At 38.8% G+C, this 27,901-nt stretch overlaps 1 protein-coding gene and 1 pseudogene across 13 annotated transcripts in view; both read right to left on the reverse strand.

Annotated features, from left to right (window-relative positions):
• The window catches only part of CADPS (calcium dependent secretion activator), a 483,498-nt gene that overhangs the window by 386,612 nt on the left and 68,985 nt on the right, over nucleotides 1-27,901 (reverse strand). The gene's annotated exons all lie outside the window — the stretch shown is intronic.
• Nucleotides 349-27,887, reverse strand: LOC106996883 (uncharacterized; annotated as a pseudogene).

A 27,901-nucleotide genomic window follows, 5' to 3' on the forward strand; every position in this document is an offset into this window, starting at 1 on the left:
AAAGAGGAAGGCCATAGGGAGAAAAGGTGAGAGACAGATGAGGAGGGCATTCCAGGTTGAGGGTACAAAATGGGTGAGGAAAGACAAAGATGAGAAACTGTGGGTCCTTCTTGGAGGACACAGCAAGTATCTCTTTTGTCAATTACAATCTATACCCTGCCAACTCCAAAAACAAGGATTAGAGGCGGCTGTCTGAGTATGCACAACAGAGGAGTCCAAAAATAAAGTCACAGCTATTAGAAACGAAACTGCAGATTGTTCCATTTGGCTGGAGCTCAGATTAAAATACTAGCACAGCAACATATGAAATCACTAAATCTCCACACACCATCTTGGGTCTTATAAGGTTTAATAGTGAACTTTATCAGTAGCAATTATTTCCAGAGAAAAAGTTGAAAAAATCTGAATGCAGTCTGTGTACAGGTTATACGTGGCACTAATGTAACATTCACAAACTGTGACCATGAGCTTCACTGAAATTGATTTAGATAAGAACCTTATCGTGCCAGCATGAACAGGGAGAAGAGGTACAAGTGATTGGCAGTCACTTTTCAGGCTGCTGGGGGATGTGGAGGAATGTGGAGACTTTGACTGGTTGTTCTAACAATCACCATTCAGGATCCAGAATAGCAGAGAGTAAAAACAGGACAAAGAGTCAAGGTGATCTAAAACTGGGAAATACAAAAAACACAAGTGCACACCCTAATGTAAACTAGGATCTTTAGTTAATAATAATGTATCTGTATTGGCTCATCAACTGTAACAAATAGAGCACACTAATGCAAGATGTTAATGATGGGGGAAACTGTTGGAGGTAGGGGGATAGGGAGTATATGGGGACTCTGTACTTTCTGCTCAGTTTTTCTATAAACCTAAAACTGCTCTAAAAAATAAAGTGTATTAGTTAAAGAGACACACACATGTGCACATGGAGACCTTCTATAAAGGGATCCAAATACAGCAGCACATGATGCAGGCCTAAGCATGCCCAGGGAAGAACAGAAAATTCTATCACTCAAGCCTGTCCTGATATTCAGAAGCAGGAAAGAGTAAAAAGCCATCAGCATTTCTGAGTTTCATCATCTCATGTCTTATGGCAATATGAGCTGACTGAATTGTACTGAGGTTTCAGACTTTTCTGCACCCGCAGATGAGTTCTGGCTTATTAAAATGATATTTATCATTGGCTCACTTCTCCCGCTGTTATATTATTGATAATTTAAAGGCATCAGTGATTTAATGACTCTCGTTCCATTTGACAGAGAGATAGCTTTGGTTCCTTTTGGAAGCAGTGGAGAGGTTGAACTTCCCTCAGGTTGACTGACACCGCTGGTCCTATCAATGGACAAACAGTGTATATTTCATGTATTGGTAAACACGTGGGGATGCTTCATGGAATATTACTGCAATCACTTTGGAGATAGCTCCTTTTCCCCCTTATAATATTTGGTTGCAAGAAATGTCGAGATCATTGCCCCTGTGGTTAGTTAACAATTGTTCAAATTTCATTTTTTAGTAAGTCGATTTTTTTTAGTAACTCCGCTGATGCATTTTAAAGCTATTAATGCCATTTAAAAGCCTTTCTGCATTTTCCCTTCACTTTCTTTACTTGGCAAAATCTTGTTTGTCTATCAAAATACTACTTCAGATCACTTCTCTCTGATGGCTCCTTCCAGCCCCTGAATGATACCTCTTTAGTCTGAACTCCCTCATCCCTGACTCTTGGTATTTATTATATGATTGATACATGGCATGAACTTTAATGTCTATCTTGCATCAGCATTACCCATGAAGCTTGCAGAAAATATTGATACCTGTACACCCACCACAGACCCACTCACTCAGAATGGCTGGGAATAGAAACCCAGGTATGTATAAGTTTAGAAACTTCACGAGCATTTCTGACATATGCCAAAGTTAAGAGCCATTGCAAGAAACACCTGCTGAATGAACTGAACTATGGTATATTTTTATAAAGGATTAAAGGTATTTCCTATTCTCTTTAGTATGAGTTAAATATTCTGCAACTTCATGTGAAATAGAAACTAGATTTTTCTTTCTCAGAAAGAACATTTACTTTTTTTTTTTTTTTTTTTTGAGACGGAATCTTGCTCTGTCACCCAATGGCGTGATCTCAGCTCACTGCAACCTCCACCTGCCGGGTTCAAGCAATTCTGTCTCAGCCTCTCAAGTAGCTGGGATTACAGGCACATGCCACCATGCCTGGCTAATGTTTGTATTTTTAGTAGAGATGGGGTTTTGCCATATTGGCCAGTCTGGTCTCGGACTCCTGACCTCAGGTGATCCACCCACCTTGGCCTCCCAAAGTGCTGGGATTATAATAACCTCTTTTGCTTTCTTGCCAAATGTCTTTGGAGCTGGTGCTTTTGGGGCTGGAGTGTTTTGACCCTTCTGAGAGTCCAAAGGAAGCACTGCCTTCTGGCCTTTTGGTTTTCTGGGCAGGAACCTTCTGGGTTGCAGCCTTCTTGCGCTCAGCGGTCATCTTTTTTTTCTGTAACTTTAGCAGCAGCACTCTTAATAGCAGGTGCTTTTTTGGGAGATGTTTTCAGGAGAGCTGCCTTTGAAGCTTCTTAATTTCATTCTTGATTATTCTGTTCCCCATTTTGCCTTCATGACTTTAAAATGATCAAAATCTGCCATCTTGGCTTTCCCTTCTCTGGCTTCAATCTTCTTTGCCCGTCATATGGCTGCCCATTTTGTGTTGTCTGCCTTCTGTCAGGCTTGTGGGACATAATTCTGGTGGGTACTGTGTGGAAACTTGAGGATGAAATCAGTGAGCTGCACGCATTTGAAAGGCATAGCCTGTCTCCTTACTTGAGTGCAAGGTCTTTCGACCAAAGCCCCATTCTGATCAATAACATCTACAGTTGTGACCAGTTTTCCAACATAAAGTCCAAATAAGATGTAGGTTACCTGACCAACCTCCACGAAGCTCCTCAATACAATGTCAGTGGCATTCAGTGAGAAGGAAACTAGATTTTTCAATGCAGTTTTAGAAGACTAAACTAGGGGACAGTAGATGGTACAGTAAAGCAGATTCAGGGGTAACATAAAGATAAAATTCTGTTATTTTGAACACTTTAAAAATGAGTTAGGTTGCCATTTGATGCAGTTTCTTGTCATTGAGAGTATTTGCTTGTTTGGAAAGGATTCATCACTGAACTCAGGGCTAGTGGCTACCACAGCCCCTTGCACATAGAATTTATGGTACTTTATTTCATAGGGTTTTTTTTTTTTTTTTTTTCCAGGCTGGTCTCAAACTCCTGGGCTCGGGCAATGCTCCCGCCTTGGCCTCCCAAAATGCTGGGATTACAGGTGTGAGCCACTGTGCCTGGCCCCAGAGGTACTTTCCAAATAGAAAAATGATCCAAAACTTGAAAATACAGACTGGGCAACATAGCGAAATCCCGTACCTCAAAACTTTTTCAAAAAATTAGCCAGGCATAGTGGTGCATGACTGTGGTCCCAGCTACTTTGGAGGCTGAGATGGGAGGATTGCTTGAGCCCTGCAGCTTGAGGTTGCAGTGACCTATGATGGCACCACTGCACTCCAGCCTGGGTAACAGGCCCATCTCAAAAAAAATTAAAATTATAAATTAAACTTGAAAATAAAAATAAAAGATGAACGTGTCACCTAGTTTGTGATGAAGGACATTGTGTAAAAAGTTTGGAGAATGAGGTCCTCTCATTCTCCAGAAAAACTCTAAGTTTGTTTGACTTACTTTTTTTCTACTGATTAGGTCCAGACTCTATGAAGCTAGAAGTTAACTTGTAGAATACTGATAAGTTGCAACTGATTTCTGTCTAGTGGAAAAAAGATGAGCCCCCAAATTATAGTATTACTGATCTAATAAACATTAACCAATTTTGAATATAACTCAGCAAACTTATTTTTGCATTCCTTTGCTAATTGCCTATATAAATCTCTCATCATTTATTGCTCTTTGAACCAGCTTTTCCATCTTGCTAGTTCCTTCATTAACGAGTTAAATAAATCTTTGATAATGGCTCATTAGATATTTATATGAGTTATGTTTTTAACTTTGTGAAAAATATACTTTGACAATATATAAAGGACTTATCATAGGGCTTGGCAATCAAGTGCTATCCAATAAGTGTTAGTCATTACCTATATCTTAGGACTCGTACATTTATATTTTAAAAAGATACTATTAGGGCTGATGCTATTAGGATATAATTTGCTTCATTATCTGTGATTCTCGCTGCTAATATGAATGAGATCTACTGAGATAAGCAACCAAACTTGTGTTGCAGGAATTGTATGTTTCTGGGGTAAGAGGACAAGTACCACTATATTCACATAAAACATAACTGGGAGGCTCGTCCTAGGGCAGACTCCACAATCTCTCTCAGGAATGTTTGCTCTCCTGAAGGCTTACAGCAGAGAAAGCCACCAGCCCTTTTGCAGCTAAGTTGGCTGCTGCCAAATATAAGAGCAATGAATCTACTAGCAGGAACAACTTGAGGCCCTGTCAGAATGCATACTCCATGGATACACTCCCATTTAGAAATACAAAAGTCACTCTTACACAAACCTCCTTTCAAAGAATAAGTGGATTTGAAGTTGGGTGCAAAGCCCAGAGAAGAGTAGATATGCTGAATCAGTCTCTTGGGCCTCTGACACATCAGCAGAGAAGGGACAATGACACACGTGACTCCCAGCATGGGCAGCCAAGAATCCATGAGCAGAAATGGACAGAGGAGCAATGTGGGACAAGTCTTCTGAAAAGAGCAAGTTGAGTTTTGTCGGGAGGCACCGAAGGGCTAGAGAGAAAACTAATCCTGGGAGTGAGAACACACCCATGATTGTGAGTGGGGGGCAGATGGCAACTGAGGTGATCTGAGATGCCCCATGGAAGCCAGTACTCAAAGCCAAGCAGACGGCAAGATGGTAGGGGAGACACAAAAGCTGCACATTCCAAGTCTTTGCACCTCAAAGACTATCTTTTGGAAGCTTGTCTCTTTGATTATGAAAAAAAATAAAATAAATAAAGGACCAGAGCAGACCTTACAGCCTTCACTTCACTAAAATTCTTCATTTGTATTTGGTCCCCAGAGCCCTCACAATTTGACTGAGACTTCTGAGTTCTAAGAAGCTTCTAGAAAAAGCTAAACATCAATTTCTAGTCACTTATTTCCTAATGTCTCCCTTTACCCATACTCAGTTGACATCTGCACTACTGAGAGATCTGGATTTTTGGTGAAGGTTTAGAAGGACAGAGTCATCATTCTGGAATGCTGGTTAAAAATATATGGGGAAAGGAGAAGATATCCAAAGGTGGGAGACAGGAAAGAAATACCATAGGGGGAAAAAAAGACATTTCCCCCTCCTGGTAATTTTTGTACAAGGTGGTCATTAATGAAGCCTCTCTAAAGTTTAACATCAGGACTTACTGTTCAAATTTCAGAAGCCCTAATCCATCCATCCATCCATCCATCCATCCATCCATCCATCCATCCATCCATCCATCCATCCATCTATCCATCCATCCACTCATGCATCCATCCACCCACCTGTTCAACCACTTATTAAGCATCACTATGTGCCAAGCACTGTTCTAAGCATTGAAAAGTCAGTGATAATTTAAAAAGCAAACAATCTTGCCCTTTTGGAGCTACCATTCTAATTGATAATAATGAGGGCCAATGGATGATATGGGTTCATGCCCAGCACGTTACTTAACGTGTCATTAAAAGAGGTAAATTTGGACTCACAGTTTTTCATGAAGACACCAAAGGGCAAAATGGCTTCAAAAAAGAATGCAAGCAGGAAAAAATAGGGAGAGAGAAATTCTATACATTAAAATTTGGCCATGAAGGATGGTCACATTTCTTTCTCTAAGAGGATGTACAGCATTTAAAGAGCAGAAATATTAGATTACATGGGGGCTAAACCTTGGATCAGAGGAAAGTGGCCTTGAAAATTATCTTTGGTGCATAAGCATGGGATTTTAGGAGTTTTGCATATAGTCTAGTTTTGTTTTTTGTTTTTTTTTGTTGTTGTTGTTTTTTGTTTTTGTTTTTGTTTTTTTTTGAGATGGAGTCTTGCTCTGTTGCATAGGCTGGAGTGAAGTGGCCCCATCTCATCTCACTGCAACCTCTGCCTCCTGGGTTCAAGCAATTCTCCTGCCTTAGCCTCTCAAGTAGCTGGGATTACAGGTGCCTGCCGCCATGCCTGGCTAATTTTTGTATTTTTAGTAGAGATGGGGTTTTGCCATGCTGGCTAGGCTGGTGTCAAATTCCTGACCTCAGGTTATCCACCTGCCTCAGCCTCACGAAGTGCTGGGATTACAGGCTTGAGCCATTGCATCTGGCCTAGTCTAGCACTTTTTAATATAGCATCTTACATTCCTCCAGAAGATTGCTATGGTTCCAGAAAGAAAACAAACACTAAAAATGTGTGGCTTTCCTTGCCCAAAGGTGACCTAAGTGATCGGTCTGAGACCTGGGCAAGCAATGTCAGTGATGTGTGTTCTCTCTGTTTCCCAGGAAAAGGCAAACTCTAGTTTCAAGCATAGGTGGGAATGGTGTACCTCAACTTTTTTTTTTGAACCACTAAGAACTACTATTGTTTCCTTCTACAGACCCAAGTTCTGAAAGACAACTTCCTAAAACTCTGTATTTATCAAGTAATGGTAAACCAAGACTATTTCTTATTTTTATTACTCTGAGCCTCAGGTTAGCAGTACCTCTACACTGAACTGATATAATTCCAGGTTTGATGTGTTAGCGGTCCTGGGAAAATTGAAAGACAGCAAATATATATCGGGGCTCCTGGGGTCTGGAGCAAGACAACCATGTGGCACTTGAATTCCGGCTCAGCACTTATTGGTTGTGAGAGCTTAGGCAATTTTCTTAACCTATTAGACACGATTATAAAGTTAGAGGAGGCAAGTTAAGAAAGATATATGTGCAAGGCTATTTGTTAAAGTATTACTTATAATAGCAAATGTCTATTGCTGGGGACTGGTTAAGTAACAATTGTGTCTCCACACAATCAAGTACTATACAAGTATAAAAGGAGTGGAGAATAGCTTTAGATACTGATATGGAATGAACTCCATTGGATATTGTTAATTTAAAAATATGAGGTGGAGAAATACATGTATAGCATAGTACTATTTATCTAAGAGAGAAGAAGAGAAATACACACAAGTGCATACATGTGTGAATGCACACATGCACACTTACATTATAAAACATTACAAACCAAAGCTGAAAATGAAATGATGTCTAGACCTCTGAATACCATTTCCTGTGAAACTTAACCAGGGTTCCTTGGAGCAATGGCTGATTTCCTGTCTTAAGCATGAAATGTACATGATGACCCTTATCTTACCAGAAATTAAGGAAGCTCTCAAAGACTGCTGGGATTCTATTTAAAAAGGACATAGGAACCAATTAAAGGAGGCTCTGTCTGGCCATAGATGGTTTGAGAATGTATAAAAATAATGGCTACATAGTATGTGATGTCAAATTATTTAAATCATAACATTACTCATAAAACCAAATATATAAATGATCACCTTCCAAGGATGTTAAGGTACCAACCCATTGTTTTGATAACGTAAGTGTCAAGCTTTTTGTGTGTGTTTGTGCATGCCATATGAATTGCATCTCAGACTAACTAAATAATTCATGAGAAAAACTTTCTCTTTATAGGCTTTTTCCAGCTAATACATGAAAAATAGAATGATACTCTTCACCCTGTTGCAACTGCCAATGAAATAATGGATGTAGACAATTGTCACTGATGGATATTAAAAGAAAGAGAACTAGTTATTATGTGTCTACTGATGGAGGTACAAATACTGCCTCTGAAGTATTCCTGTAGAAGAATCAAATATTAATGTGATAATCACTGGATCCTATTACCAATTTATGGGGGAACAGAGAGAACTATGTTAAATAATATCAAGGGGTGTAACCAGCAAAATCCAGACTGTGGGAAACTCTCCAAGAAAAATGATCTAGTGTTTTCAAGAAAAGAATGCAAGCAGAAAAAAATAGGGAGAGAGAAATTCTATACATTAAAAGATACACAAGGGCCATATCAATCTATTACAATGTATGCACCTCATTTGGAACCTGATTTGAATGAGTGAACTAGAAAATATTTGTGAGATCTTTAAGGAAGTTGGAAACTGACTGAATATTTGAGGATATTAAAGGGTTACTGTTAGGCTTTCAGGTGTAATAATGGTACAGTGGGTTATGTTTGAAAAACAGATCTTTATATTTTGGAGATTTATATTATAATATCTATAATGTTATGCCTGGAATATGCTTTAAAATAATTCATTTCAGGAGTATGGAGAGCACAAATGAAAGAGATTAACCATGAAGTGATCAATTATAAGCTGGATGATGGGTATAAGAGAGTTAAACTAACCTCTCTACCTGTTTATATGTATATATGCTTGATATTTTCATAATTTAGAGTGTTTTTAAAAGCTAGTGAGTGATATAACTCTGGTGGGAGTGGTGGCAGGGTCAAAGGCAGGGAATGCCGGTGACCAGGTCTATTTATAGCAACGTAACTTTCCCACCATGATCATGCTTCATCTCAACATCCTAGCACTGTGAGAGTTTCATTTGTTTGTGCCACACTGCAAACATTTTGAAAAGCTGATTTTTGAATGTCATACACTTTGAGCCTTGCTTTGCCATCCAGCATTTTTGTTGTTGTTGATACCAAAGTAACCTTCTTACAGGACTGCATTACTCACTCAGTACATAATGGTGAGATTTCTGGTCATTCCCAAGACTGAAAGAATGTAATATGATACTATTAAAGACCCATCAGCTTCCCTGCTCCCATATCTGCTCAAGGTGATTAAGTTGGTGATAAGAAGGTAAGCGCAGTGAGTAGGAAAATGGCAGAGTCAAACACTGTTCCTATTTCTCATTGGCCATATTATGAGGTTAAAACAGACGAGTTATTCAAATCTCTCAAGACCAGACTTTCCCAGTGCAAACATGAAAAATATTTTATATATGGATCATCATCAACACTGAACCATGCCCTGTGCATACTGTGTCTTGAGACGTCAGCTAATGATAGCTTGAAACTATCACAATTAGTAAGTCATAAAAAACCAAGCATCTAGGACACAAAGAAAAACTCTTTTCAAAAAGAGAAAAAAAGGGCCAGGAGTGGTGGCTCTAGCCTGTAATTCCAGCACTTTGGGAGGCTGAGGCAGGCGGATCATTTGAGTCCAGGAGTTCAAAACCAGACTGGCCATCATGGTGAAACCCCGTCTCTACTAAACGTACAAAAATTAGCCAGGCATGGTGGTGCATGCCTGTATTCCCAGCTACTTAGGAGGCTGAGGCACGAGAATCGCTTGAATGTGGGAGGCAGAGACTGCAGTGAGCCGAGATCGTGTCACTGCACTCCAGCTTGGGGCATAGAGCAAGACCCGCTTACAATAAAATAAAATAAAATAAAATATGAAATAAAATAAAATAAAAATAAAGTTAGTTATTTTCTTGTTAACCATTGAAAAAAAGGATGTTATGCAGAAAGCAATGTGAAAGTAGAAACTCTTTTTGGAAATGACTCTTCTAATGTGTGATGTGAGGATGTACCCATATATTTGATGTGCCTATAAAAATCTCTAATGGTAATTCCAGCATTTGGGGAGGCTGAGGTGGGGGAATTGCTTAAGGTCAGGAGTTCAAGAGCAGCCAGGGCAACATAGCAAGACCCTATCTCTAAAAAATTAAACACAATGGCTAGGTATGGTGTCACATGCCTGTAGTCCCAGCTACTGAAGTAGGAGGCTGAAGTAGGATAATAGCTTGAACTCAGGAGTTTGAGGTTAAAGTGAGCTATGATCGTGCCACTGCACTTCAGCCTGGGTGACAGTGTGAGAACTTGTCCCTACAACACACACACACAGACACACAGACACACACACAGACACACAGACACACAGACACACACACACACACACACACAATCTTCCTAAAATATTATAAATGATCTTATAAACTTGATTAATCTGTTCTCAGAGGTTTTGAACTAAGTTTTAAAGAAATTTTCAAAAAAATATAAAGACAAAACTTTTATTGAATAATAACAATAGATTGATACTAGAAAAGACAGCAATTTGCTAGCAGATGTTTTAAAAATCCTGGAGTAATTGGTGGGTAGAATTGAAACACAGATATCTTGGTATCAAAAGCACAGCCAGCAATGCCTATCTTTCATTTCAATCTAAGGATCTTTCTGAGGCATCTTTTTCAGTTATGATCAAGTAATGTTTTAAAAACCTCAAGCTGGGCATAGTGGCTCATGCCTGTAATCTCAGCACTTTGGAGGCTGAGGCAGGAGGATCACTTGAGCTCAGGAGTTAGAGACAAGTTTGAGCAATATGGCGAAACCCTGTCTCTACTAAAAATATAAAAAATTAGTGGGGCATGGTTGCATGCACCTGTGGTCCCAGCTACTTGGGAGGCTGAGGCGGGAGGATCACTTGAGTCCAGGAGGAGGAGGTTGCAGTAAGCCAAGATCGTACCACTGCACTCCAGCCCGGGTGACAGAGCACGATCCTGTCTCACAAACACACGCAAAAAACCAAAAGCCTCATAACTGTGCCTTTGAGTTACTAATTCAGAAAGCCTGAAACAAAAATTTTCAAAAATACTAAAGCATATTCAAGCATATTTTTTATTATTATTTCATTTTCATGAGAGTGAAAACACTTTCATACCATTGATAAATATAATACAACCAAAACATTATTTTTTCTATGGCTCACCCTTTTAAATGTATACTTTTATCTATATTTTTCCTTGCATAGTATATTAGCATAAGCCTAGTTATTAATAAATGAGTGCAAAGAAGAGGGTATCCTCAAAATGTTTTACTGACAGGATGTGTGTTCAAAATAGCTTGGAAACCATGGATACAGCGATTAAGGGTCTTCGTTTTGGAACTGGACTGCTTACGTTTGAATTTTGAATCTATTGTAGACTTTGGACAATAGCTCGGCTTGTCTAAGCCTCAGTTTGTCTACAAGACAGGTATATTAATAGTATCTGCATTGTGACTGTTCAAAAGATTAAATGGGATAATATGTGAAGTTGTAGCTATGTCTTTGGCACATGGTAAGTATACCACAATGTTAAGTACTATCACCATAATCATTATCATTGTCCTCATCCTTGTCATCGTCATCATCATCATGAAATCAAGCTGTCTGGTCACAATCATTTATGTTCTAAATATAATAATAAAATATAAGTAATCTTCAATGTGTCTTTAATGTGTTTCTCACAGTTGCGTAAAAAACGTCATACTTATTTTGGCAGTTTTATTAAAGGTACAGCTGCTCAACTAGGTCAGATGTCCCTCAAGGCCCGCTTGAATGATGTGATATGAACACACCACACAGTCAAATCTGAAATAACTGAAGGGCAGACAGTGAATGCAATACCTTTTCTGATTAGATACCTCCCTTAATTATTTACAAAATGCATAAATGAAAACTAAGAGGGTCTTGGAAGAAATCGGGCAGGACATAGGCCAAGTACTTCTCGCCATATGTATCCTCCCTTCAGTTTCCTCTAGGGTTCTGCTTATGTGGCTGAATCCCTAGTTTTTCCTCAAGTTTTCTCAGATAAAAACAAACTGAGTTAAGAAGAGGTTGAGAAAAGCATGCACTTGACCAGGAAGTCAGTGACCCATGGAAAGTTACACACTTCTCAATGTCTAGATCTTAAATAAGATCGTAAATAAGGTATTAAGTGATCTTAAATAAGATCCATGCCTTCAATCCACGTGTTTTAAAGACGTATCAGAATGACCTTGGGACCCCACACAGCTGTATTTGTAAAATTTGCAAAGCTATTGTATGTGTACTTTAGTCCCTGTTTTAGCTTTTGATGTGATATTAGTTGTTGGTAGGGATTTCCTGTAGACAGGGTCTTTCTTAAATAATGGGATTATTAGTGTATTTTCAATCAGATGACTTCTCTGTTTGAATGAACTGCTGTCTTGTCCCTCTTTTTGTACTCTACCAGAGAGCTAACAAATATGGGCAAAAAAAAAATTTCTCCTTATAAAGGAAAGCAGGATTTTGCCCATATATTTTTTCCAAGAGGATTTTAAAAATAAACTCCACTGAACTTTAAATTTGAAAGACTAAGGGCTTAGGGTATGTTTCACTCATCTTAAATAGGACTGCAAATAGGAAACAGAGTTCCAATATTAATCTGGTTCCATATTCAATGCTGGTGATTTCAAAGACATTCTTTCAATGATCACAAAAATATGTACTCCCTGATTTTTTGCTGAGAGCAGGTATTAGTTTCTGAATGATTGATTTTATTGGCCAGATTGTGGTGGTTCAAAGCATAGATTTTGGCATCAGATGGAACTGGTTTCTGGTCACATGTCTGCAGTTCCCAGCTGTATGATCCTAGACAAATAAATTCAATTTCTAGGAAAAACATCACCTATATTCATGGTTGGATTAAATGAGTTAATGTGTATAAATGTATATGGCCTGGTCAAAAAAAGCACTCATTGTATGTAAACTTCCATCAGCATCATGATGAGCATTATTATCACCAGCACCATTTGCATGATTACTATGAAGTAGTCTGACACTTTAAAGCGGAAATGGAGATGCCTTGGTTAAAGTTTCAGTTCCAACATTTTTCTGAATCTCTAGCACACCAGAAGCATTTACTGTGCAATTTGGGGTCTCATTTTCTCCAAGCAGAAAATGGGCTCAATAAAACCTGCTGAAAGATTTCCCCAAGTGGTAAGCCCAGCAAAATCAAATTTACGAATATATTAGAATTTGGAAGCAAATGTCAAGTCTGTAAAACAGAACTGTGGCAACATAAAACTGACACATATTCATTCTCAATCACTGGTGTTTATGAAGTTCTAGTATCAATGGCGACTATCTGAGCTAGAGTTGCTGCCAAGAGCTTTATAAGCACTATCCTAGGCATTCTTCTTGTCAAACCTGAGAAATACGCACCGCTGTTACAAGTGAGGAAACCAAGACTTAAGGAGACTGAGGAACATGTCCAAAGTCACACAGCCAGAATGGAAGAAGACTCCAAGTTCCAACCTAAAGCCAATGTTCTTAACCCATTATATAGTCACCCCAAAAAGGGAGTAGGAGTATGTGAGTCTAACCAGCACACTTAAAGCATTTTATTGAAAAGCAGGCCTGTTAGCATTTTCCTTGTTTTTCATAAATTTAATAGTATTTTGCTCAGGCTACTTTGCCCCAGTATGTTGTTCTTCGAGACTCAGTAAAAATCAATTGACAACAAGGAAGAAGTTTTACAAACATGCTGGCAAAAAAGCAGGGAGGGGTACAGACGCCATCTTCACACTGAACATGTTCCAGAGATATTCAACAACAGAAGTAATCCATATGAGAAAACAAAGGAAGTAGCTGGAGTCTTTCAAAAGTTTTATGTTTATTCTTAGATATAGTTTCAAATAAACCTATCAAAATATTGTGGTGCAGTGTGAATGTGAATAATAATAACGTCAAAGAAAGTAATAATTGTAATTAACATGTATCAAGCCTCATTATGTGCTAGGCTCTTGGCCAAGCCCTTAACATATGTTTTCCTGCTCTCACTCCCTTCAACAAACTTTTATTGAGGGTCCACTATGTGTTTGGTCCTATTCTAAACTCTGTGGAATAGAACCTTGGAAAAATAGCCACAGTCCATGTTCTCAGGGAGTTTACTTTTATATATTGTCTTTTAGATACATGAGTACAAGCTTTTTGGAAGAAAGTTTGAAACTTTGCATCAGAAGGCTTAAAATCCTTTAAAATATTTGATTTTTGATATCATCATACAATGAAACAATATTTCAGACACTAGAAATGATTTAGAATTTTATGAAATGATGCAGGAAAATGTTCATAAAGAATATCCAACATATATTTTTATTAATTATGGACACAGAAAAAATAAGAAGGCTACATAATCACCAACTTTATAGTAGTATCTCTGAATAACTGAATTGTGGGTGATTTATATTTTATACATTTTATTCATTTTTTCTAAATTCCTATGATGAATAAATACTACTGATACAAGAGAAATTACTTTATAAATATTGTAGCCTTATTCATTTCTATTCCAGACAATTTGTTCTGAATCTTATGTCTCCATGTATATTTGTTTCTGAATCTAATGTCTCCATATATATTTTGAAAGAGTACAAGGAAATGGAAGTAAGCAGTGCTCTATTTCAGTGATCACTGTGTCATTTAGAGGCAAAGAGTACAGTGAGGAGTCACAGAATTAGATTCATACTAGTTCAGCAAATATCATTTTGCACCTAGGACCAGCTCTAACTACCAAGAACTTCAGATTACATCTCCTGTTCGAGCCTTCCTTTACCCATCTATAAAATGAAAAGATTGGAAAAAGTGATTTTTAAGGATATTGTCAATGATCAAAAGTCATTTTCCTTGCTCTGTTGACAATGACTATGGCTTCTAGACCTTCGGACATTCATGGAAGTTCAGTCCTTAACAAAGCTACATATGGAGAAAATTCACATTGTGATTCAAAGGGACCAGAGAGTGTCTATTTGCAGATACACCCTCAGATGTTTTCTGAGTCTAATTAGAACATTTTCAATAAAGTTCTGGTGCTTTTGTCACTGTCGTGATAATTTTGTGTTATTTTAAAAATGGCGACTTTTTTTTTTTTTCCCTCAAGCCTGGCTCCTAAGTAAAAAAAATATATATATATATATGTATTTATCAGTATTCTTTGTGCAGTATTTCTGTTTCCCATCAAATGTTCAGGCGACTTATATATGAATAGGACAAAACAAGAGGGGAGACAAAATTCCAGGTCAATTAAATGAGATATGAATGTAATTGGGAATCTTAAAGCAGATTCTTTTTCTATACTCACTGAATATTCTATAACAGTGTAGTCCAATGGGACGTTTGGGAATGGAAAAAGTGCTTTATATCTGCACTGTATAATATGGTAGACAATAGCTACATGTGGTTAGTGAGTGCTTGCAGTATGACTAGTGTGAATGAAGAAGTGAATTTAATTTCAATTAATTGAAATAGCTACCTGTGGCTAGTGACTACCACATTGGGCAGCTCAGGTTACAGCCTTGTTATACAGAATAGTGCTCATGGGCCAGCAGCATCAGCATTATCTGGGAATGACTAGAAATGCAGAATTGTTAGAAATGCAGAATCTTATTCCCTATTGTAACCTACTAAAACAGAATCTGCATTTTAACAAGATCCCCAGGTGATTCATATGAACACTCATGTATGAGAAACATTGCTCCAGAGAAAATCACTCAACTTTCCATTTCAATCGAGCAACCAGTTGATCTTTCAGTAAGTCAGCAGGTACCAGTATCTGCTCATGGCACCAGGCACTGGATAAGTCACAGCAGGAAAACAGAAAAGATTTAGGAATGTGCACTATGCAGTACAACTGGCAGATAAGGCAATTACCTTGGGGTCAAACTGTTCTGGCAATGCCTTTCCTAAATGTGTTACCTTAAGCAAGATAGTTTACCTCTCTGTTTCCCCATCCTTTAAACAGAAACAATTTGTGAAGATTAAATTAGATAATGTATTTTAAGTGCTTAGCACATGCCTGGCATATAGCATGCACCCAATAAATCCTCATTTTGCTGTTGTTTTACTTATCAAGGCTCTTATAATGAAGCTGCAGGAGATTCATATCCTTAAACCAGCTGGACCTTTGCAGAAGATGAGGGTATTAACTACAGCCCATGCTGAAAAGATGCTGAATCTTATGTGGCTTCATTCTCCAGGAATGCTCCACTCTAATCAATATCAGCATGTAGGAAGATAAAGCACCTCAGTGTGGATATATTGTTCATTAAAAGAAAGGTCACAGGTGCTGGAGAGGATGTGGAGAAATAGGAACACTTTTACACTGTTGGTGGGACTGTAAACTAGTTCAACCATTGTGGAAAACAGTATAGCGATTCCTCAAGGATCTAGAACTAGAAATACCATATGACCCAGCCACCCCATTACTGGGGATATACCCAAAAGATTATAAGTCATGCTGCTATAAAGACACATGCACACGTATGTTTATTGCGGCACTATTCACAATAACAAAGACTTGGAATCAACCCAAATGTCCATCAGTGACAGATTGGATTAAGAAAATGTGGCACATATACACCATGGAATACTATGCGGCCATAAAAAAGGATGAGTTTGTGTCCTTTGTAGGGACATGGATGTAGCTGGAAACCATCATTCTCAGCAAACTATCGCAAGAACAGAAAACCAAATACCACGTTCTCACTTATAGATGGGAATTGAACAATGAGATCACTTGGACACAGGAAGGGGAACATCACACACCGGGTCCTACTGTGGGGAGCGGGGAGTGGGGAGGGATAGCATTAGGACATATACCTAATGTAAATGACAAGTTAATGGGTGCAGCACACCAACATGGCACATGTATACATATGTAACAAACCTGCACGTTGTGCACATGTACCCTAGAACTTAAAGTATAAAAAAAAAAAAAAGGTCAAAAGAGAATCAATTCATGCGACTAATGAGTGTGTTTAACTTTTTTTTTATTGAGTTAGGGTCTTGCTCTGTTGCCCAGGCTGGAGTGCAATTGTGTGATCACAACTCACTGCAGCCTTGACCTCTCAGGCTCAAGCGATCCTCCCACCTTAGCCTCCCGAGTAGCTTGGACTACAGGCATGCACCCCCGTGCCTGGGTAATTTTTAAATTATTTTGTAGAGACAGGGTCTTACTAAGTTGCCAGGCTAGTTTCAAACTACTGGGCTCAAGTAACGCTCCCGCCTCAGCCTCCCACAGTATTGGGATTACAGACATGAGCCATTGTGCTCAGCCTTGTTTAACTTCTAAATGTCATGTCCTCTGCCACAGGACCTTGGTATGTTCTCCGAATTAAATCTCGCATTATAATTAATTTACTTAAAAAACTTATTTTTTATTTTTTAGAGACAAAGTCACACTCTGTCACCTAGGCTGGAGTGCAGTGGCAAAATCATAGCTCACTCTAACCTTGAACTCCTAGGCTCAAACAATCCTCCTTCATTAGCTTCCCGAGTAGCTAGGACTACAAATCCATGCCACCATGCTTGGCAATATGTTTTTTATTTTTTGTAGGGACAGGGTCTCGCTGTATTTCTTAGGCTGGTCTCCAACTCCTGGCCTCAGGTGATCCTCCTACCTTAACTTCCCAAAGTGCTGGGATTACAGGCGTAAGTCACGGCACACAGCTTACAAATATTTATTGATAACCTAGTTTGGGGAGAAGGTTTAAGGATGGATTCTGTAATCAGACTTCCTGGATTGGAAGCCCAGTTCTGCCACCTAGTAGCACATTTTAAATCTTTTCTGTACCTGAGTCTCTTCATCTGTGAAACGGGAAAACCAAGTCATGAATGACCTTTTAAAACACTGCCTAAAGGTTGTTAGCATAAGAAGTGTCTGGAAGTACTTTTCTTTACAAATTAGTATTACCCCTACTTTTTGCTCAGCTTTCAGACCAAATGCTGCAAGAACTTACGAATGCCAAGTGACAACAAGTATTCATAATGCTTGTGAAACATTAACAAACACAATTTAATATGGTGTAGAATGTGGCATCACTATTTATTTAAAATAGGGCCCTTTTGGTATTCTCTGTAACTGGATCTTCTTCAAAGGAATCCAAAACAGACCTGAATTATACACAGTTTCAGCCGTGCTGTTGACCAAATTTATCCACGAACTGAACTAAAACAAACAAACAAACAAAAAAACAGAAGAGTTTGGAGGAAGACATTCAGCATTTGAGCTAATATGTGCAGCAGATCACTCCATTAAGCATCATTTCTCATTTTGCAGCATCACAGTTAAACCAGAATGTGGACTTTTGATATAAACCATTGCTGGAAAATGACTGTATCAAGTAACTGGGTTCTTTCCTCTGACTCATCCTGACCCCAGCTACAGAAAACCAGTTATCTCATATTGATTAGGGATGGGGTTATTTTTGGAGGGTAATTAATCTGCTTTTAAAGAGAAGTAATAGTTACATTCATGGACTTTCAGGTACAATTTTTTAAAAATTGAAACCATCCTGAGCATATGGTATGTGTGTGTGTGCACGTGTGTGTGTGTGCATGCACGTGTGTGCATGCATACTTATTTGTTTGATGATTTTGTTCCTCAAAATCATTGTTATAAATTGCAGATAACACTGTGGAAAATCCCTAGAAAAGAAAGAGTTCCAATTAACATCCAATTTGTTGTTGGGACCTGTGGAACTCCCTGGGGTGTCCTACAGACAAGAAGTCCAAGCAAAACTAAAGACCCTTGGGCTTCCAACTCAATTATCCCTCACCCTCTCAAATGAACAAGCAAATAAAATATACAATCAAAATCTGCCAAGATACACATGTGAATAAATGGTCTAGTGGAATCCAGTGATAACTCTAATTTAAATAAAAAATATGATGGAATGATGAGTAACAGCTTGGGCTCTAAAATCAGTCTGGGTTCAATTCCAAGCTTTGCCAGTGACTACTAACCATGAAACTTTGGCGCATGATATAAAGCCTCTGAAGTTTTCCTATGTGTAGAATGCGAATAACAATTGTGTCAACTAGATACGTTTGTTATAATAATTAAATAAGTAGTGATGGAAGCTTGCATTTACATCAGCATGTATGAAGTGCTCCTTTAAGCACTTTTTGTGTATTCCCTAGTTACTCCTCACAGTGGTCTACAGGATACGCAGTTTTCTCCCCGCTGTCTCCACTATACAGATGAAGATATAAATGCACATATATTTAGTAACTTGCAGAAAAACAACAGAGCTGGTAAGTGGAACAGGTAGTATTTGAACTCAGTAGGCCGGACTCTAGAGCTCACATGTAAACCATTCTGCATGAGATGTTTGATATAGTCACAGGTATTTAGTAAATAATCATAATCAGTAAATATTAGCTATTCTTGTTATCGTATTTATGGTAGATGGTAACGAAAAATATGACAAAAACTATTGCTAATGTCCCTCATTCCATCATCTTTTTTCCCTAAGGATGGGAGGGCCCTGCGGATACATTTTTGTGGGCTAGAGAATCTGTTGTTCATGTTTGCAAGACAGAGGCAAGGTGGTAAAAAAAAACAATGCAAGAGCTCTTCCTGATGAGTATTCTGGTTTCAGTAGTTTAGGTAAAGAATTTTCAAACATCTAATTTTTCCCTTCTCTTGCGCATCAGTTTGGAGAACGTGGATGCCAGTAATTATCCTGTGGTAGGCTCTCATTCAGATCACCATCTCTGCCAGAGCACTATGGGTTCTCAGGGGACCTTTCCCTGCAGGCTGCTGAGCCCTTTTGGTCTCAGAGCTACCCACAAGCCACTCATGTTTACTGACATCTTCCTAAGCACTCAGACTCTCCATCTCTCTTGATGGAAAACGGCCATGTAATTAAAGATTTCTATATACTAATAGATCTCTTCTTCCTCAGAATCTTGAACTCTGTCTCACTGCAGGGCCTTTGCGCACACTAGGATATTCTCCCACCAGCTCTTGGCAAAAGCTTCTCACCCTTCTGTTATTTTTGAAATCATCATCTCTAAGAGGCTTGCTCTTCCTAATCTAAACCTTTTCCATTACAAGCCTTTCATCACCCTCACTTTTTCTATTTCCTCAGGATACTTACTATTAAAAAATACTCTTGTTAGCATATGCCCCAGATGTAAGCTCCATAAGATAGGGCCCTTCTTTTTCTTGTTTGTCACTGCACATTCTATCTTAGCATGTGATGCTCAGTAAACATTAAATCAACAAATACATAAATTTGCTTCTCCTTACATTAGCTGGATTCTTCAGACTGTTCTTGCTTACTAAGGCTTGTATTTTTAAGGTCCATCCTACTTTACCAACTTTCTGTTTCAGGTTCTTCTTCATAGGCCCTCATTCATTCAGTCATTCAACAAATATTGAGTGCCCACAAAGTGCCAGACATTAGGGGTCAAAGAGGAATAAAACACATTCTGGCCCCTGAGGAACTTTGAGTCTCTTGGGCAAGGCACATGTGGACAGATGATTTCCACAGAACCTTCTGTCTACCATGCATATTATGGAGCACAGACGGGCTCCTAACCAGACTTGGATAGTAGGGAAAGGCCTCCTGCAGGACATGAAAAAGGAACTGATTGCAAAAGGATCAATGGGAGGTAACTGAGAAAACTGGGACCATATTGCAGGTGGAGGGAACAACCTCAGCAGGGGTGCAGAAATCATGATGGCGGGGTCACTCTAAATGATTAAATGTTAGATGGTTAAGTGTGAGAAGGGATGGCATGGGCCAGGTCATGGAAAGTCTTGAATCATGTGCTAAAAAGCTTCAATTTGATCCTATAAGCACTGGGAGCTATGAAGGCTTTATTCAGGAAAATAAAGGCATTATGTAATTGGATTTTTTTTTTTTAAGAGACAGAGTCTCACTACATTGCTCAGGCTGGAGTGCAGTGGCTATTCACAGGTGCAATCCCACTACTGAACAGCACAAGAGTTTGACCTGCTCTGTTTCTGATCTGATCAATTCGTCCCCGCTTAGGCAACCTGGCGGTCCCTGCTACCAGGAGATAACCACATTGATGCTGGATTCAGCATAGACAGCAATTGGCATAGTGCACTATAGCCCAGAGATCTTGGGCTCAAGTGACCCTACTGCCTCAGTCTCTGGAGTAGTTTGGAACACAGGCACAAGCTACCATGCTGGGGCTTATTTGAATTTTTAAGAAGCATGCTTACAACTTCCTTTTCTTGAGCTCATGAATGGCAGCAATTTGCACCTGGTCAAGTTAAGAAAAAAGATGATGAAATCCATGAAGGAGTTACATAAGAAGACAAATGATGTGTTAAAAAGACATTAAAAAATTTTCCGGAGAAGGCATATAGCAGAGAGAGTCTAGGCATGGGCATAATTGCAACTCTTATTTATATGGGCATCATTTGCTTAAATTAAGAGATGATTTCACTGATTGGAAACCATTTCTGATTCAACTTAAATGACCTGCATAGATATTTTATAACCATTCAGGATCAGCATATTTGCAGATAAGCCAGACTACTTAATAAAATGTGTGTTTTAGTGCTGCAGAGAGAAAAAAATTGAATAATTGTAGGAAATGTTGGAATAAAAAATGTGAGACAGAAATTCCTTGGGTAAACAAACCATTGCTATGAAAACACTGCTTCCCATAATTTAGTATTTAGTAATCACCTACTAATTAAATAAATGCTAGAATATTTCTAAGCTTAAGTCATCATCTTAAAACTGTAAGCATGCTCATATTTACAATGTCACCAACTGCATATTTTTTCCTTTATTCTAAGAGAAAGAGAGAAGTGAGATGGCTCTGAGACAGCCTGGAGAAATTAATGCACAGAGCTAACCTGTATTATCCAACCCAAAAGTTTTTCTCCCAGAAAATCAGTTTGAGATATTGTATGGGTTTTTTTTCCCTCAGGAAATGTCCATGAAACAGCCCTTTAACTCCATTCTTTTCTTGAGGGATGACAGTTACGTTTCTTTGTTCTGTTCTTTCTTATATAGGGGGCCCACAAATTGTGTCCTGTGACTATGTTTGGTTTCCTCATGGGTGGAGACCAAGTCTTGCCTTCTGTGTGACTGCTCCTCTCCCAGCACTTTGCACACAGTAGATGCTCATAAAATATTTAATGAATAATGAACGAAGTATCCAATCAACTCTTACTCCACTTTGTCTCCTGTTTGATAGAGAGAATAGATATTTCCAGAAAGGCAAATTTAAAAGATTTCCTGATCACGTCCTTTGCAGGGACATGGATGGAGCTGGAGGCCGTTATGCTTAGCAAATGAATGCAGGAGCAGAAAACCAAATACTACATGTCCTCACTTATAAGTGGGAGCTAAATGATGAGAACACATGGACACATAGAGAAGAAGAGCACACAATGGGACCTGTTGGAGGGTGGAAGGTGGGAGGAAAGAGAGGATCAGGAAAAATAACTAATGGGTACTAGGTTTAATACCTAGGTGATAAAATAATCTGTGCAACAGACTCCCATGACACAAGCTTACCTATGTAACAAACCTGCACTTGTACCCCTGAACTTAAGTTAAAAAAAGAAAAAAATAAAAACAAAAGGTTTCTTGAAAGTAATCTATAACAAAATAATCTTTTGAGACTGAAAAATGTAACACATCTATTTTTTAGAAACCACCATGAAGAAGAATAAATGCAAAACTTAATGTTTGACATTCATTCATTCATGCATTCATTCATTCAACAAACACTGAGCATCTACTATGTTCTAGGCACTATACTTGGAGCTGTGGATACACAAGTGAGTATGACAGACATGGCAGATAGACGATATACAAGTAAGCATGAAATAAACATTCCAGGTTGAGATAAATGCAATGAAGCACATAAACAGTGTGATGGCTAATATTGAGTGTCAACTTGATTGGATTGAAGGATGCCAAGTATTGTTTCTGGGTGTGTCTGTGAGGGTGTTGCCAAAGAAGATTAACACTGGAGTCAGTGGACTGGGAAAGACAGACCCATCTTTAATCTGGGTGGGCACCATCTAATCAGCTGCCAGTATGACTAGGATAAAGCAGGCAGAAGAACATGGAAGGACTGATTTGCTGAATCTTCCAGCCTTCATCTTTCTCCTGTGCTGTATGCTTCCTGCCCTTGAATATCAGACTCTAAATTATTCAACTTTTGGACTCTTGGACTTACACCAGTGAAGGCTGCACTGTCAGCTTCCCTACTTTTGAGGTTTTTGGGACTTGGACTGGCTTCCTTGCTCCTCAACTTGCAGATGGCCTATTGTAGGACTTCACCTTGTGATCGTGTGAGTCAATACTCCTTAATAAACTCCCCTTCAGATACACATCTATCCTATTAGTTCTGTCCCTCTAGAGAACACTCATACAAACAGGGAGATGAAATTGCTACTCATCATTTAAAGTTCAGCCCAAATGTTACCCCTATGAAGCTTCCTTCAATATCCCTAGGATGTGTCAGGTACTTTTTCCTGCTTCCTCTCATTACTCTTTCTACACGGCTTCTTTACACAATGTTTCACTTTGTATCCCAGTAACAGGTTTGTCAGTATTTATACCAGATTATGAACAAGGATGTCACATATAGTAGACATTCATTAAGCAATTGTTGAGTAAAGAATGAATGACCTATAATGGCTCTTACAGCAACAGAAGCTCCCAAGTACTGATGGAGAATCCACTACCATGAGTCTCTCTAGACATCAGCAGATATTTTGGCATGAACTTCAGCAGCCATTCCTAGTGTTACCCTATAGAGCTGCTTGTCCAAGCTTTACCTGATGGTCATCTTCCAGCACTCTGCTGTGATGACCCTCCTCTAGATCACATATGTGCATCATGTGTGCCTAACTTGCCTATGTTCTCTAGGAGAAGAGCAGTGCTTCACAGATTGTCCACCACTGTTGACAGCACTTTACTTGGGTGCTCTGAGGAACTGTGCATTTCTTAAACAAAAAGGTTAAGACCCAAATGAGGGGGTTACTGGTCCAGAGCTAACTCTAGATTCTGGCTTTTGTAGCCGAGGGTGCCTCTGTCCAGTGTTAGTCATAGAGCCTGTTGGCGTGCTCTAACTCTGGAGGCAGAATACCTAGATTCACATCGGCTCTGTCACCCACTTTCTCAACAAGTTCACCTATGAAACACTCTTCCTTGATATCTTGGTAAGAAAAATTATACTTTCACAGACCAATTCTAAATTTATCTCTATTTTTAAATAACATGTTTCCTCTATGGAATATATTCAGATCCAAATACATTTTGTCAAGCAGCAAGATAATGTTACAATTTTACAGGCACAAATTCTAGAGTCAAATCAACCTGCACTCCAGTGTTGGCTCTTCCAGTTTCTGTGTATGTGGCCCTGGGGCAGTTGCTTAACCTCTCTGAGCCTCAGCTTTTTTTTTATGTATAAATGTAGATAATACTATATAATTTGGGGTTTATAATGGGGTTGAATGAGATTAGGTATGTAAAGGGCTTGATCATGCCTGGGAAATGGGAGCTCAATAAATGTTAGCTACTGCTACCACCACCACCACCACCACCATCACAGTTGGGAAGTGATTATCCATGATATTTCTACATTTCTTGGGACCGCTTTCATTCTTGACTGTCCTTTCAAGGATATTTACACGTCAAACAGTCTTGGAAAATAGAGATAGAGCTTCTCTGCAGGGCAGAGGGAGGATGTGTTTCCTGACTAGGATAATAAGGATAATGTTTCTCTCCAGACTGAGCAGGTTTGCTAGCAGTACCTTATAAGACTGGGCTTTCCTAAGCTCAGGGTTCCTTAGCTGTCACACAGACCCACACTGTTTGTGGTATCTCCCTGGGCTCCTCCAAGTTACCCCCCAGGACTTGGGGAACAGGGAAAATGGGTGCCAACAGAAAGCACACGCCTTCTGCTGTGCTGTGACTAGGACAGTCCTTTATCACTTTCACAGGAGTTTTGTGTCATCTGCCAGGATTTAGGAAGGTCAGTGGTGTAAAATTGTAGACTCTTCTCAGTTCCTTAAAATGATAGTCATCATCATTATTACCATCATCACCATCATCATCATCCTTTTGAGTGACAAAAATGTTGAAAGCAGATATTAAAGTTACCATCCTAAGTGAAACTCATTGTATGGTTCAGGGGTACCACTCCCTTCGAAGGTACTAATCATTTGACTTTAATATATAGACTATGACTAATTTATTATATGCTCTTCCAGAATCATGTAGAAAAAATGAAAACTAAATTTACTGGGAAGATATTTTAAATGTGAGTTTACTGTGTGTTTACTGAATGTGAGTGAACATGACTTATTAAATATAGAAATATGTTTAAGTTATAGATTACAGATTTGCATTATCCTTGTTAATATAAACATGTTCATTTATTTCTGCTGGTTTTGAAGGAACAGAATTCAAAATCAGAGCCACCCATGCAATTTGGTATGTATATTGTTGTGCCATGATTTCATTAAATGTGTTTCTTAATATGCTTCTTATCTATGTCATTTCAGTTAAATGGTTTGGAATAAACCAAAACAACAACAAAAAGATTAAAACATCTCTCCCAGAAAACTCATTTGCAAAACATTCTTTCTCGATGTCTTAGTAATAAAACAATTTTATACCTAGAGCCCCCAATTTAATTTTCCTTCTTTCTATTTTTATAGAAAACCCTTATTTTCTCTTCAGGGGAAAACAGAGCTTAGCTATATCTGTTAAGGTGGTAGGCTGGGGTAGATGGTAAGGGTAGAGTCAAGTCAGTCAAATGGATCTTGATTTAAGCCCTGTTTTCCCCACTTCCTAGTGCGGTGACTAACCTTGGACTATGAATCCGTTTCTTCATCTGTAAAGTGAGCATTATACCACAAACCTTGAAGAGTTACTGAGAGGCTTAGCAGGTAGTGCTTCAAGAACACTAGTTAAATACGAGCTTATAAAATAAGAAAAGAAAGAACAGATGATCTACTCCATAAATGCCACCGATGCAATAATTTTTTGGCAGATTTAAAGTTGAATTAGAAATAATCCCTGCCCCACAACTGTTCTTTGGTTTTATGCCTTTGGCTTACTCTGAAAGATTAAAAAAGAAATAAGCACATAGAATTTATATTTATTTGCCACAGGGATGATGTTAAAGATATTGTCTCCTATATTTCTCAGTAAGACCTCAATGAAAACCCAGGAAAAACATGATTTCATGCATAAGGTCCCAGATAATCTTGTCTTTCCTTGAGGAATTTTTATGCTTTTATTCATGAAAAATAGAATATGACTTTCCTGTTGTGCTGTGGCTATCAGGAAGCCATAAATTAAATCTGTGGTTCCATGTTTAAAATCCAGCAAATTAGATATTGTTTGATTTTAATTTGATATTAATAACCATAATAGTAGCTACCACTTATTTAACACCAATAATGTGCCAGGTGTTGTTCACAAATCATCTGTAGTCCTAAACTGACCTGTGAAGCAGGTGTCATTACCCCGGTTTACAGATAAAAAAAAAAAACAGGCTCAGCTGAGTGAAGCTACTTTGTTCAAGGTCACACATAAGGTGAAGCTGAGATTTAAATCCAGGTAATTCTGACCTCAAAATGTATGTTCTTTCCACAGTTTTAATCATCGAGCCTGTTTAGATTTCCCTGAATCTCAGTTTTTTTCTTTATAGTTATTTTGTTGGACACAATCGTGCAGACATCACTCCTTGTTTTAACACACTTTGCTTGTGTTAAAACATTGTTTTGTGGCTTCTATCCAGTGAAGTCTTTGCAAGGAGAAAGATTCAATTGGCAACTTTGCCTCCCAAAGTTGACCTACGCAGCAAAAGTCTGTTCTGTGTAAGCAAATAACATGTATCAGTGGAACATGATTAAGCCACAGGACACATAAGGCCAAGCCAAATTTTGACTATAACCTAGTATTATGGGGTGTGGACAGTGCATCATGATGCCAAATTAAGACACACATGCAGACATGTGCACACACACAAACCCAGATACCTGTAAAACATACTATCATGAGTTTCTTGAAATATTGCCCAAAAATTCTGCACCTACAAAACCAGCTTGTCTGCTGGCTCTTTGTACATGCTGTACTCTTTGCCCGGAATGTTTTCCTTCTTACCACTTTCTTTACCTAATTCACTTCTACTCATCCTTCAAATCTCTGAACAGCCTTCACATTCACTGAGCCACCCCTGACTCACCCCTCTTCAAGGTTAGGTCAACCTCTCCTAATCTCTGTAACAGGTGCCCAGCATCTTCAAAGTGATAGACACCTAAAACATTTTAATTGAATGAATCAGTGAATCTCTGGCTGATGGATTTTTGATGGGGGTCAATTTAGAGACCCTGGATGAAGGCAGTGGTTTCAAAGTGAAAAGAGCTCAAAATATACCTTTAAAATCCCAGGTATGAATGAATTGAATGAATAAACAAACACTGATGGGTTACTTATCCAGTGGACATTCATAATGCTTGACAACTTCACAGTTTTTCAAATCAAGAATCTGAAGTTAGTTCACTATGGTGTACAATCTTTTCCAAGGGTCACTAAGCAATTCCCAGCCATCCTTCTCTTTCCTACTATTCCCTGGTCTAGTTCAGAATGTTGATCCAGAGAAAAGAGGCACTCTTCTGTGTTCCCAGATAGGTCATCGCCAGCAATACGTCCGCACTGCTAAGAGGCACTAGTTCTCAGACTCAGATGGCAGTCACCTAGTAGTGCTGAGTGGGCTTTTGAGATGAGCAAGAACACTTAGGAAAGGACAGGACTCAGGCAGAGAACACTGGCCTCTTCTATGCTTTGCCTCCTCTTAGCAACCTCCACTCTTCTGCCTTCCAGATGTGTTTTAATGCGTAGGAGAACTGAACCATGCAACTCCACATTGCTACACCTGCTGGGTGATTTATTGAGTGGGTAGACCCGTAAGATCAAGTATCTACTAGCTGGGGAAGGAGAGAAGCCTTGCTCTGAGATGACTGATCCTTGAAAACACAGAGAAAGTTTATTAAAGAGCCTGTAAGACATTAAGGTAGGGTCATTACTGAATAATGACATTTGAGATGCTTTCCTTTTATTTTTTTTATTTTAATTTTTTTCTATATAGCAGGGATTCTCAACCAGAGAGGATTTTGCTCACCTCTTCCCCAGGGCTATTTGGCAAAGTCTGGACACGTTTTTTAGCTGTCACAACTGGAGGTGAGGGGGAGACTGCTACTGGCATCTAGTGGGTAGAAG

The sequence above is a fragment of the Macaca mulatta genome, chromosome 2 (assembly GCF_049350105.2).
Source record: "Macaca mulatta isolate MMU2019108-1 chromosome 2, T2T-MMU8v2.0, whole genome shotgun sequence".
NCBI lineage: Eukaryota > Metazoa > Chordata > Mammalia > Primates > Cercopithecidae > Macaca > Macaca mulatta.